The sequence below is a fragment of the Leopardus geoffroyi genome, chromosome B2 (genome assembly GCF_018350155.1).
Source record: "Leopardus geoffroyi isolate Oge1 chromosome B2, O.geoffroyi_Oge1_pat1.0, whole genome shotgun sequence".
In the NCBI taxonomy this organism is placed as follows: domain Eukaryota; kingdom Metazoa; phylum Chordata; class Mammalia; order Carnivora; family Felidae; genus Leopardus; species Leopardus geoffroyi.
The window spans coordinates 137,838,782-137,852,252 of NC_059332.1; the positions used below are offsets into that span (position 1 = coordinate 137,838,782).

Here is a 13,471-nt window from a genome sequence, read left to right on the forward strand (position 1 = left end):
AATTAATATTTTATCCTGAATCAGTATCACTGATATTGGACGGCACTCCATTATGAGAGAAAATATATCTATTAACTCGTTACCTTCAGGATTTGTAATCTCACATTTTCATCTGTTTGAGTCAAAAGTTTTGTAGATACTTTTTAAAGACTTAATATTTGTTAAAATTTTTTAATCCAAGTACAGTTGACACATGGTTACATTAGTTTCGCGTGTGCAATACAGTGATGCTATGTTCACAGGTGTAGCTACCATCTGTCACCATACAACACTATTACAATACCATTAACTACATTTCCTATGCTGTACACCCCTTCCCCATAACTTATTCATCCCATAACTAGTATTTATAATGCTTTTTATCATTTAATCTCAAAGTATAGTCTTCTTATATATGTCATTAGATGGGTAATACTTTAAACACGTCTCTCCAGAGATCTCTGCAGCAGAGATTTTGATAGGGATCTTGACTATTAGTTGCGTGGGCAGGTTGGTGATGCTTTTGGTCTCCATTAGTGCCTTTCCATAGTTTGCTTTCAAATATGAAAAGTTGTTCCAGGGTCACAGCAGACTTAATTGATGATAATAAGAAATGTTCATAATTAGATGAAAGGCTCCTGACTTCATTGGGTGCAACCTTTGTTAATCAGCAGTTTCCTGTGTACAAATGGCTTGGAAATTGGAAATTATTCAGGAAATTGCCCAAAAATGACAGAATGGCTTCATATTTTAATGTCAAGTAGTTTAAATAATTGTACTGGAGACATACAAAACCCAGAGGTCAATTCTGAGTTGCACAATTGAGTTATATACTTCAGTGTCTAAAATCTATTCTACTAGAAGAGGTTGAGAATTTAATCATGTATCTAGGAAGACAGATTTAAAAATAATCTGATAGAAAAAACACCTGGTTACAAAAAAAAAATGAGATCTGTAAAAGGGAGTAGATACTGTGAAAGATATAGTCTTCACATCCTATATTAAGGGACTATTTCAAAGGCAAAAAGTCTATGACTGTGGAGTAGAAACAAGATTATTGGAAATTCTGGAAAAGTTTGAGTCTGCATTTCTAAATTTAGCATGGTAAACCTCAGGTACATTCTTGACCATGACAACTGGAGTTACCTAGGCAGGATTTATCCAACTTCTAAGTGATCTGACACAAACTTGCCTTGAATTGCTCGATTGTGAGATGAAGATTTTTCTCTAAGTTTTAGGTAGGTCCCACTTACTCATTTTAATATAGGTTCATTTATTTCAAGAGAATTCTTTCCTACGAGTCATGACATACATTATAAATATGAAGTATTTGAGACAAGCAGAAGTAACTAGATTTTCTGGTTCAATGCTATAAATTATGAAAAAAAGTTTTCAAACAGGACATCTTTACCTTGTTTGCACTACCGATGTTCAGCTGACATATTAAATAGTGGACATTTGGATAGAATTGTACCTGGTGTTAGAAGATCAGTGGTAAGACATATAAACCTGACTTTGACTCAAGGTTTACGTCTGGTGCCTGTTACAATCTTCTTGGGGCAGCAATCTTCTTCTTGGGGCAGGAGAGAGTAGAATTCTTAGAGAAGGATAGAGAGGCTGTTTAATTACCCCAAAATGTGTTGGAGGCAGGAGTAAAAGTGAACAAGTGGGACTATATCCAACTAGAAAGCTTCTGCACAACAAAGGAAACCGCCAACAAAATGAAAAGGCAGTCTACCGAATGGGAGAAAATATTTACAAATCATGTATCTTGATAAGGGGCTAATATCTAAAACATATAAGAACTCATACAACTCAATAGTAAAAAAACAAAAATCCAATTAAAAAGTGGGCAGAGGACCAGAAAAGACATTTTCCAAAGAAGTCATATAGATGGCCACGGTACATGAAAAGATGTTCAACGTTACAAATCATCAGGGAAAGGTGAATCTAATCACACTGAGGTATCACCTCACATCTGTTAGAATGGTTATTATCAAAAGACAAGAAATAACAGGTGTTGGTGAGGATGTGGAGAAAAGGGAACCTTTGTACACTGTTGGTGAGAATGTAAATTGATGCAACCACTATGGAAAACAACATGGCATTTTCTCAAAAACTAAGAATGGAAATACCATATGATCCGGCAATTCCACTTCTGGTATTTATCCAAAGAAAATGAAAACACTAATTCAAACAGATATAATCACCCACATGTTCACTGCAGCATTATTCACAGTAGCCAAGGCACGGAGATAGTGTAAGTGTCCACCAGTGGATGAATGCAAGAAGAAATTGTGGTACATATACTAGCTAATTCAATCATGGGAAAAAATGAAATCTTGCCATTTGTGACAAGAGGGATGGATCTTGAGGGTGTTATGCTAAGTGAAATGAATCAGACAGAGAATGACAAACACAGTCTGATCTCATATATGTATATATATAACCTAAAAAACAAAATAAAACATTAGCAACAAAAACACCAAACCAAGCTCATAAATACAGAGAACAGACTGGTGGTTGCCAGAAGCAGGGGGTGGGATGTGAACTGAAAAATGGAGTCAAAAGGTACAAATTTACTCTTACCTAAGAAATAAGTCATGGGGATATAAGGTACACCATGGTGACTACAGTTCATGATACTGCATTGCATATTTGAAAGTTGCTGAGAGAGTAGATCTTAAAAATTTTCATCACAAGACAAAAAACTTTGTGACTATGCATGGTGACGTATGTTAACTGAACTTAATATGGTGATCCTTCTGCAATACAAATATCAAATCATTATGTCACACACCTGAAACCAATATGATGTTATATCTCGATTATACCTCAATTTAAAAAAGTATTGGAATATAGTAGCTTAAACATATGGATGATCTTATAAACATCCACTTATCCAACAACTGGTAAAATGCTGAGGCCAATAGTGCTGACTGAGGCTGGTTTCCAGATTTATCTATTCTCATATTTTCAGATTCCATTGAATATGCTTTCGTGTCTAAGGGTCTTGCTGGAATGCTTTCACCACGTATAACACAAATGTCTTTTAGGTGGCGTGGGTTCTATGAAGAGAAATGGCTGATGGATCTGACCGTGCAAATTTGAGTAGAAACTGGAGAGGGCTAAGGAGAAGGAAAAATCTGTAGTCACCCAAGGAGAAATGGCCAATCTGAGAGGGAGAGAAGCAGGCACAAAAGGGCCAAAGGGGAGAGAGACTCAATGAGACAGTGAAAGTCATACATTCAAAGGTGACCCATTCCTGTCCTCCCTTCAGTGAGGAATATCAGTCTCACAAAAGGCCATGTGCTGATTTCTTATGGAAAAATGTGAAAAGACTAAGACCTATGTCTGGGCTGCTATTAACAAAACAAACCAGTATATATGAGTCAAGGAGTCTGGCACAGAAGAGAGGGTAAGCTTCTAGCTATTGTGGATAATACTTTATTGTGGATAAGTCCCAAAAGAGATCTGAAGATATTAGACTTAGAGAGACAAGGGGGCTCCAGCTCATTTCTGGGTTACAAAAGAAATTTCCTCTGTGTGCCTAATCTTATGCATTTGTTAACAACAAGACAACAGACCCCAAATGAAGTTGCTTACTCTAAGCTCCACATCACCAAGCCAAGACAGATTTTCTGCTCTCCCAGAAATGGAACCTTACACCAGTCAATCAGGAATCCCGTGATCAGCACTGATTACTTAGGTAATCCACTTAACTACCAATGTACCCCTGCCATCCTTTAACAGACGGTAACCTTACAATAACCAATTTTTGCCTACTATGACTTCTGTCTTCCTGCTCCCTTCTGCCTATAAGAGTCTTTCATTTCCTGCAGTTCCCGGAGCTCCTTTCTATCTGCTAGACGGGATACTGCCTGACTTATGAATCATTGAATAAATAAAACCAATAAAATCTTAAAATTTTCTCAGTTGAATTTTCTTTTTTAACAGTTAAAAAAAAAATAAATCACCTCTATTTGTAAGTTACAGAAGAAACATGGCGCTGCAGATTCATAAGTGAATCTTTCTTGCCCTGTTCTAGTAACTTCAGGAAGCATCATGAGTCAATACAGCTCTCACTGTCTCTCTTCCCAGACTGATACACTTAAAAGCAACCTTTCGCCCTCAGTGAAGTTATATGTTGCATTATAAGTAAGCGCAATCTTGGCTATTAAAACACAGCTGGCGTGGATAATACAGGGCCTAAAAGTGAAAGCAAAGTAAACATGTACCCGTGGAAATATGCGACCCTTATTTTAGTTTAGTTTGGTTTGGTTTTGCTTCAAAAGAATTGCCTGCAGGAACATTTTTATCATGTTATCCCAATGGCAGTTAAGATCTCAACAGGGAGAAGTACAGTGTTTGGCAAATGAAAGAACTTCCCAGGGTAGAAGAATGAAAGTAGACTATTATAAGAACGCCTTACTTTTAGATATAGGAAATGTTTTTCCCTTCCAGTTGTTTTTTGACCAGAGGCAAGAGTACATCAAGGAAACTGGCCAGCCTACTCTCAGCCTTTCCTGCAAAACTCTTCACCCCTTCTGCTTTTATTTCAGACAGCTCCAATTCTTGCCTGAGGAATCCATGTGAGCCTTGGGTTTAGCCCTCTTATGTCAGTCTTGAAGTCTCTCTCTACGATTCACTATTATATTTTTGCTTTAATGCCTCTTTGCCTCCAGATTATTCTGTGTAAAAAAAAAAAAAGACAAACGTTGCCATGGTATAAATTCTTCAGTGTTCTGTCTTTACAAGTCTATATTCCATCTGCCTTGACTTTTCTTAGCTTTCATCTGTTCATTCCCTTCTATCTATTAAGGAATATTTTAAAAGCTGAGAAAGGTGTTTCAACTCAGTGGTTGATTATGTGGTTTGTAAGTTTATACCACATATATTTTTTTATTTGCCAAGTCACTTTATCTCAAACATATTATATCTAACAAAGTTTTTCTTCATATGTTCTTTTTTTTTTTAACGTTTATTTATTTTCAGGGAGAGACAGAGAGTGAGAGAGAGCACGAGTTGGGGGAGGGGTGCAGAAAGAGAGGGAGAGAGAATCCCAAACAGACTCTGCTCTGTCAGCACATAGCCCAATGCGGGACTCCATCCCACAAACTGTGAGATCATGATCTAAGCCAAGATCAAGAGTCAGACACTTAGACTGAGCCACCCAGGTGCCCCTCTTCATATATTCTGACCCGCAGAGTTTCTTTCACATTTTATTACTTTAATTTTAGAAAATTCTAATTTTATGCTTTGTCAGAATATGTTTTTGAAATTAGAAATATCTTGCACAGCCTGGAAGGGAGACCAGAGTCAAAGAAGTGTTCATTGTTAAATACGATAGATGTTAATGAACTTGGGGAGGGTGGCCAACCATGATTCACAAATAGGCATTTTAGTCCTATATAATTCAGGTTGACCTGACAAATTCAGAAAGAGTGGAATGGATTTTTTTTTTCCTTTGGGCTGGGAAGGGGGAGTGGAAGGTAGAGAGAAATGAAGTTACTATCCATTTCCATATATGCTTTTTTCACTTTTGACATTTCCACATTTTGTGGAGCAGAGGGCACTTATAGTGAATGTAATCATCTAAATTCAGGCTGACATCAGGTAGAACCAAAAGTATTTTTATACTAGTAGGTCCTAAACAAGCAAATTAAGACAATAAGATCACAGTTATGCACTATGAATGATAACCATGGCTCACAGAATTTTATTATAAAGTTCTATAAATGTGAACATGTGGGCAGTCCTGTAATCTCCGAAGAGTAATGACAGTGATGTCAGCAGAGGTAACAGACCGCAATGTGGTCAGAGAGATAGAGGACATTTGCCATATTGAATATGGCACTCTCCAGGGTGAAATAAAAGTGATTAGGTGGAGAAGGAATCTATTTAATTCATTTAAGGATACGAAAGAAGCAGAAATTTGTTCTCATTTGTAGTGATTCTGCACGTATCTTAACGGTCAATTTTTTTGTAAAACAAAAAAGGAGATACCCATACAGAAAGAAAGAAAACATAAATCCTTACCTTAACATAATGCACAAAAATTAACGTGAAATGGATGATGAGCTTAAATGTAAAATAAAAATAAAAACTAAAAAAAAAATTCAAAAAAGAAACAGGAGAAAATCCTGGCAAACTTGGAGTAGCAAAAGTTTTCTTAGATAACACCACCCCCCTAAAGCCAGAATCATAAAAGAAAATTAACCAAAGATAACTTGGACTACATCAATGTTAAAATTTTTGCTCATGGAAGAACATGATTAGTAAAATAGCAAAATACAGACTGGGACAAAATGTATGAAATGCATATATCAGACACTGGGCTTGTGTCGGAACATGGGAAGACCACTTACAACTCAAAAACAAGAAAGCAAAAATTTTTTTACATGGGCCAAGTTTTGACTTCCAGAATGGCAAGGTAAGGACCTCTGAAAATCTGTTTCTCCATAAAAACAATGAGAGCATTGGCCAAAAGTGTTAAAAATCAATACTTTCAGAACTTTGAAAATTCACCCAAGGCTTGCAAGAGTCTGCAGATTTATTCAAAAAGTGGCTGAATCTTAGTAAGAGTAGTGAACTTTGGGGCTTTTTAACTTGCTCTCATCCAGTTTCACCCCCCCCCCAAAGTTCTACAATAGCCCTGAAAACCTATTGGTGGGTTAACTGGATATGGATCTCTTTCCCAGGAGAAAAAATATAAAGAGCTTTTATAAAATACATTTTAAAACTGGAAAGGTGTGTCTGTGGGAGATGGGTAGGGGGAAGGTGGCTTTGCTTCCTTATTGATTCATATGAATAAACAGTAAATCTCATACAAAACATATATATACTTAATAGTCTCCAATGAGGTTTGTAGCAAAAGGTGGACTGAAGTTTTGTAAGTAAAACATGGGGTGGTATTATTAAACATTTCAAAACAAATACAATAGTCACAAGTCACAATTAAAATTAGCATATTTCTTTTTAAAAATTGCAGTAAAAATGAACAGCTTAGCAGCCACTACAGCAAACAGAACAGGTTTGAAGTTCTTTTCAGGGCCCATCCCTGGAGAATCACCAATATTTGACTGTCTGGCAGTTCTTAAGAACCACCTACTTGTAGGGTTTGTTTTTATTTGGCCTGATTCAGAGCTCAGCCAGTGTGAACAGCTTTTCCCACTTTGCCCATTTTCCAAGACAATTGGTAGCAATTGCTTAATATTACAGCAGTCTGAGGTGGTCCCAAGAGTTGGGACCAAAAAAAAGTGGCCAAAAAACTTAAAAGGAAACATTGGAAAGAAGTGAATATTTATAGAGGGTTTTGAAAATCCTCAAAGGTTTCTGGGAATTTATAAGTCACATGCATGTCAAGGCTATGCACAGACTCAGAGAAAAATTCATCTCCTTGAGGCTCTGCCCAAGCAGGAATTGGAGGCTGGGGTAGAGTAAGCTGCCTTAGGAATAAAGACATGCCCAACACAAACACACAGAACCCCTTGGTAAATCCTGGGAGACTTACTGGTTCTAGCATTTAAAGAAATCTCTGTGTAATCATTAACTGACCCCTAGGTTAACTGAACAGAGGCTTCAGTGACCACAAGTGGCAAAGAATACATACTTTACAGAATTCATTAGAAAAGTTATGAAACTGGGGTGCCTGGGTGGCTCAGTCGGTTAAGCATCCGACTTTGGCTCAGGTCATGATCTCACGGTCTGTGGGTTTGAGCCCCACATTGAGCTCTGCTGACAGCTTGGAACCTGCAGCTGCTTCAGACTCTGTGTCTCCCTCTGTCTGCCCCTCCCCTGCTCATGCTCTGTCTCTCTGTCTCTCTCTCTGTCTCTCAAAAAAAAAAAAAAGAAAAGAAAAGAAAAAAAGAAAAAGAAAACTATTAACAAAATTAATTTTAAAAAAGAAAAGTTACTAACCAGACATCAAAAACAAACCTTGGGTAGGGAAGAAATCTGATTTTCGGAGTTGCCACATTATATTATTTTAAATAACCAGTTTTAACCAAAAAAAAAAAAAAAAAAAGATAGAGACATGCAGAGAAACAGAAACATATTGCCCATATACAAAGAAGAAAAGCTGTCTTTAGAAACTGTCCCTAATGAAGACCAGACAATGGATTTACTAGGCAATGTCTTTAATTAGCTACTATAAATATGTCCGAAGATGTAAAGTAAACCATGTCTAAATAACTGAAGGAGGTATGAAATTACTGTCTCACCAGAGAATATTAATAAAGAGACAGAAACTGTAAGAAAAAAAATGTAGAAATTTTGGAATTAAAAAGTATTGAAATAAGAAATTCACCAGAGGCTCTCAGCAGCAGATCTGAGCTGGCAGGAGAAATCAGCAAACTTCAATAGAGGCCAGTCGAAATTATTCAGTAGTGATATGAAGAAAAAAGGAGGAAAAGTGAACGAAGCATCAGAGACCCGTGGAACATAAGCAAACAGAGCAACATGCACATAAGAATACCAGAGGAAAAGGAAGAAGGGGCAGAAAACATATTTCAAGATAGAACGGCTCAAAGCTGGCCAGATACAATGAAAAAAGATTAATCTACACATGTAAAAAGCTGAACAAATTCCAAATAACTCAGAGATAAACATCTAAACATTATAATCAAACTGTCAAAGACAAAAAGAACATCTTGAAGCAGCTAAGAAAGGCAATTTGTCATGTACAAGAGATCCTCAATAAGATTAACAGCTGATTGGGAAGCCTGGGTGGCTCAGTCGGTTAAGCATCTGACTCTTGATCTCGGCTCGGGGCGTTGTCCCATAGTTTGTGGGTTCAAGCCCCACATCAGGCTTCACATTGTGAGTGCTTGGGATTCTCTCTCGCTCTCTGTCCCTACCCCTCACTCTCTCAAAATAAATAAACAAACTTAAAAAAAAAAAAAAAGATTAACAGCTGATTTTTCAGCAGAAGACAGGAAGGCCACAGGCAGTGAAATAACTTCGATACTGAAAGAGAAATTGGGCATACACAGACAAACAGAAGTGGGGAATTTGTTAGCAGCAGACCTGCCTTACAAGAAATACTAGAGGGAACCACTGAGGTAACATGAAAGGGCACGAGATAATAAATCAAATCCACATAAAGTAATAAAGGTAAAGGTAACCATATAGGAAAATATAAATGAAAGTAAGCATGTGTTTTTCTTTGTATCTCTTCTAATTTAAAAGACAGTGCACTGGGGCACCTAGGTGGCTCAGTCAGTTAAGCATCTGACTTCAGCTCAGGTCATGATCTTAAGGTTCTTGAGTTTGAGCCCCACATCAGGCTCTGAGCTGTCAGCACAGGAGCGTGCTTCTGATTCTGTGTCTCCCTTTCTCTCTCTCTGCCCTTCCCCCACTCACACTCTGTCTCTCTCTCTGAAAAATAAATAAACATTAAAAAATTTTTTAGGGGCACCTGGGTGGCTCAGTCGGTTGAGCAACCGACTTCGGCTCAGGTCATGATCTCACAGTTTGTGAGTTCGAGCCCCGCGTTGGGCTCTGTGCTGAGAGCTCAGAGCCTGGAGCCTGCTTTGGATTCTGTGTCTCCCTCTCTCTCTGCCCCTCCCCCGCTCATGTTCTGTCTCTCTCTCTGTCAAAAGTAAATAAACATTAAAAAAAAAAGGTTTAAAAAAATTTTTTTAAAAGACAGTGCACTATTGATGGGAATGCAAACTGGTATAGCTGCTCTGGAAAACAGTGTGGAGGTTCCTCAAAAAATTAAAAATAGAACTGTATGACCCAGCAATAGCACTGCTAGGAATTTATCCAAAGGATACAGGAGTGCTGATTCATAGGGGCACAAGTACCCTAATGTTTATAGCATCACTTTCAACAATAACCAGATTATGGAAATGTCCATCAACTGATGAATAGATAAGGAATATGTGGTTTATATATGCAATGGAATACTACCTGGCAATGAGAAAAATGAAATCCTGCCATCTGCAGCAATGTGGATAGGACTGGAGGGTATTATGCTAAGTGAAATAAGTCAGTCAGACAAAGACAGATATATGTTTTCACTCATGTGGAACTTGAGAAACTTAACAGAAGACCATGAGGGAAGGGAAGGGAAAAAAAATAGTTACAAACAGAGAGGGAGGGAGCCAAATCATAAGAGACTCTTAAATCCGGAGAAAAAACTGAGGGTTGATGGGGGGTGGGGGGTGGTTGGAGAGGGGAAAATGGGTGACGGGCATTGAGGAGGGCACTTGTTGGGATGAGCACTGGGTATTGTCTACAAGCAATGAATCACAGTAATCTACCCCCAATATATATATTATTATATTATACCCCCAATATATATTATTATATATTATATTATATTATATTATACATTAAAATATTATAAATAATATTATATTATTTAATATAATAAATTATGTTATAAATAAATAAATAAATAAAAATAAAAGAGTGCATAAAGTGATCATAAAAGTATGTTGACATGCTTATAATGGGTAAGGTGTAATTTGTGCAACAATAATAGCATGAAGACAATGAAATTTATTTAGTATTAATCTGAGCCAGACTACTATATATTAAAATGTTCTTTGTGATCTCCAGGGCAAACACTAAGAAAATAAACTTTAAAATATAATGAAAAGAATTATACGGAGACTAAAATGGTATACTAGAGAATATCTTATCTATTAAATACAAAAGATAAGATAATGAGGGAATAGAGGAAGAAAAAAGTTTTAGACACTGTGGTAGGCAGAATAATGTCCCCCTAAAGATGTCCATGTCCTAAGGCCCACGGTCTTTGAGTATGTTCTGTAACATAAGGTACGGAGAAATTATGATTCCAAGTGGAATTAAGGTTGGTAATCAGGCGACCTTTAAATAAGAAAATTATCCTATCCGGTGAGCCAAATATAATCACAAGAGTCCTTGAAAGTTGGAAGAAAGAAGTAGAAGAATCAGGAAAGTGTATATGATGACAGTAACAGAAGTCAGAGTGATTTGATATGACAAGGACTCAGATGGTCATTGCTGGCTTTGAAGAGAGACTGAGGCCATGAGCCAAAAAACATGAAAAACCTAGACAAGATGGAAAAAGGCAAGGAATGGATTCTCCTCTGGAGCCCCCAGAACAAATGAAGGTCTGTCAACCCCTTGATTTTAGCCCAGTGACACCCATTTCATGTTTCTGATCCACAAACCCCAGGATAATAAATTTGCATTATTTTAAGCCACCAAAGTTTGTGACCATTTGTTTTCACAGCAATAGGCTACTAATTAAGAGATATAGAAAATGGCCAGATAACAGACAAATTCTCATAGCAGTAATTAAATTAAATGGAGCAAAGGCTCTTATCAAAAGGAAGAGATAGTATGAAGCAAAACTGGCAGAACTGAAATAAGAAATAGGTAACAAAACAAAATAGTTGGAAATTTCAATATCCTACTTTCAATAATGGGTAGAACATCTAGATAGAAGGTCGACCACAAAGTACAGACTTGAATGAGACTATAAGCCAACGAAACCTAACAGATGTTCATAGAAAATTCCACTCACCCATAGCAGAAAACACATTCTATAAAAGCACATGAAATATCTTCCAGGATAGATGATATGGCAGGCCAGTTAAAAAGTTTTAATAAATCTATAAAGATTGAAATCAAACAGCATGTATTTTCTGTTCATAAGGAAATGCAATCACAAAGAAATCAGTAACAGAGTGAAATCTAGGAAATTTAGAGACAAATGTAAATGAAGCAACAGGTTCCTGAATAACAATGGGTCAAACTGAAATCACAAAAGAAATTAGTAAATACTTTGAGTTGAATGAAAACACAAAAACAATATACCAAAACTTCTGGCATGTAGTAAGTGCAGTGCTAGAGGAAAATTTATAGAAGTAAATACCTATGTCAAAAAGAAGAAAAATCTCAAATCGACAACCTAAACTTGCATCTTAAGAAATTAAAAACAGAGCAAACTAAACCCAAAGTAAGCAGAGGAAGGAAATCATAAAGGTTAAAGCAGAGATAAATGAACTAGCTACCAATTGTCCCAATGTTATTCCAGCCACCAAACCTTTTTACTGTTACAGGAATACACCTGCTATGCCCTTGCCTCAGGATATTTATACTTTCTGCTTCTTCTGTCCATAACATTCTTCCTACAGACATGTACATGACTTGCTTCCTCACCTCTTTCAGATCTTTACTCAACCGTCACCATCTAAGTGACCTTGCATTCCTATTTAAAATGGCAGTCCTGGGGCGCCTGGGTGGCGCAGTCGGTTGAGCGCCCGACTTCAGCCAGGTCACGATCTCGCGGTCCGTGAGTTCGAGCCCCGCGTCGGGCTCTGGGCTGATGGCTCAGAGCCTGGAGCCTGTTTCCGATTCTGTGTCTCCCTCTCTCTCTGCCCCTCCCCCGTTCATGCTCCGTCTCTCTCTGTCTCAAAAATAAATAAACGTTAAAAAAAAAAAAATTTTTAATGGCAGTCCACTTCTCTGCCATTTCTTTCCCCCTCCGGCTTTTTCTTCATATTGCTACCTCCATCTAATACACCATGTATTTCCTTGTTTATTCTTTTCGTTACTGACTCTTCCGAATAGAATGTAAAGTTTATAAAAGCTAGGTGTTATATCCCCAGCACCTCAAACAGTGCAATGTTTCGATGAATTGTTGATGATCGAACAAATGCACATATACAGTACAATTGGGTTTACAGTATACATGTACGTTCTCATAAATTAACTAGAGCTATGTGTGCCTGTATGCATCAATGACTCCAACATAATGTTGAGTAAGAGAATAGTTTCCAAAAATACACACAGTATAAAACATTTATATACAGTTAAAAACAGGGAAATAATACTATGTATTGGTAATGATACATATTTAAATATTAAATGCAAAGGAATGAAAAACAAATTCAGGACAGTGGTTACATTTGGTGACAGAGTGATGTACTGTGACCCAGAAATATTAATAAGTATTATATATATAATATATATTATTAGCACTGACTTCAGGAATATTAATAAAAGATTTTATTTTCTAAGTTTGTTGAATTGTGGGTATAAATTCCATTGATTGCACATTTTTTTCATGTCTTAGATGTTGAGTAACTTTTTTTTAATTTAAATTGTTCTAAGGAAGAATTAATCACATAGTTTTTTTGCCCTAGCATGATTTTCAGGCTGTATCTCCTTAGTACAGTTAAATAGTGATTTTAAGCAAGTATCCTTTCTAGTGATAAAGTTTCCATATGGCTTGATTCTTCATTAAAAATTATACTGTTATCTCACATTAGTCATTTATTAAATAGACCTTTTATAATTGTACTGGATAACCTGAAGGGATTCCCCATATTTGATGAGGGCATAATCATAAGTATGTAATTAGTCAAGAAATTATTTAAGTTTCATGGAAGTTTTAAGCGCCCAAACTGGGCACCAAAATATCCTTCTTATAGTCATTTCCATGTGATGACATCCCTCTGAAAGAGTTAAGATTTAATTCACTTCTGTT

General features: G+C 36.8%; 1 long non-coding RNA gene across 1 annotated transcript; it reads left to right on the forward strand.

Moving 5' to 3' along the window:
- The first annotated feature begins 234 nt into the window (after window positions 1–234).
- LOC123609844 lies at window positions 235–13,150 on the forward strand. Its single transcript, XR_006717992.1, has 3 exons — window positions 235–343; window positions 7,609–7,612; window positions 13,140–13,150. It is a non-coding gene; the product is annotated as an uncharacterized LOC123609844 (long non-coding RNA).
- The last annotated feature ends 321 nt before the right edge of the window (window positions 13,151–13,471 follow it).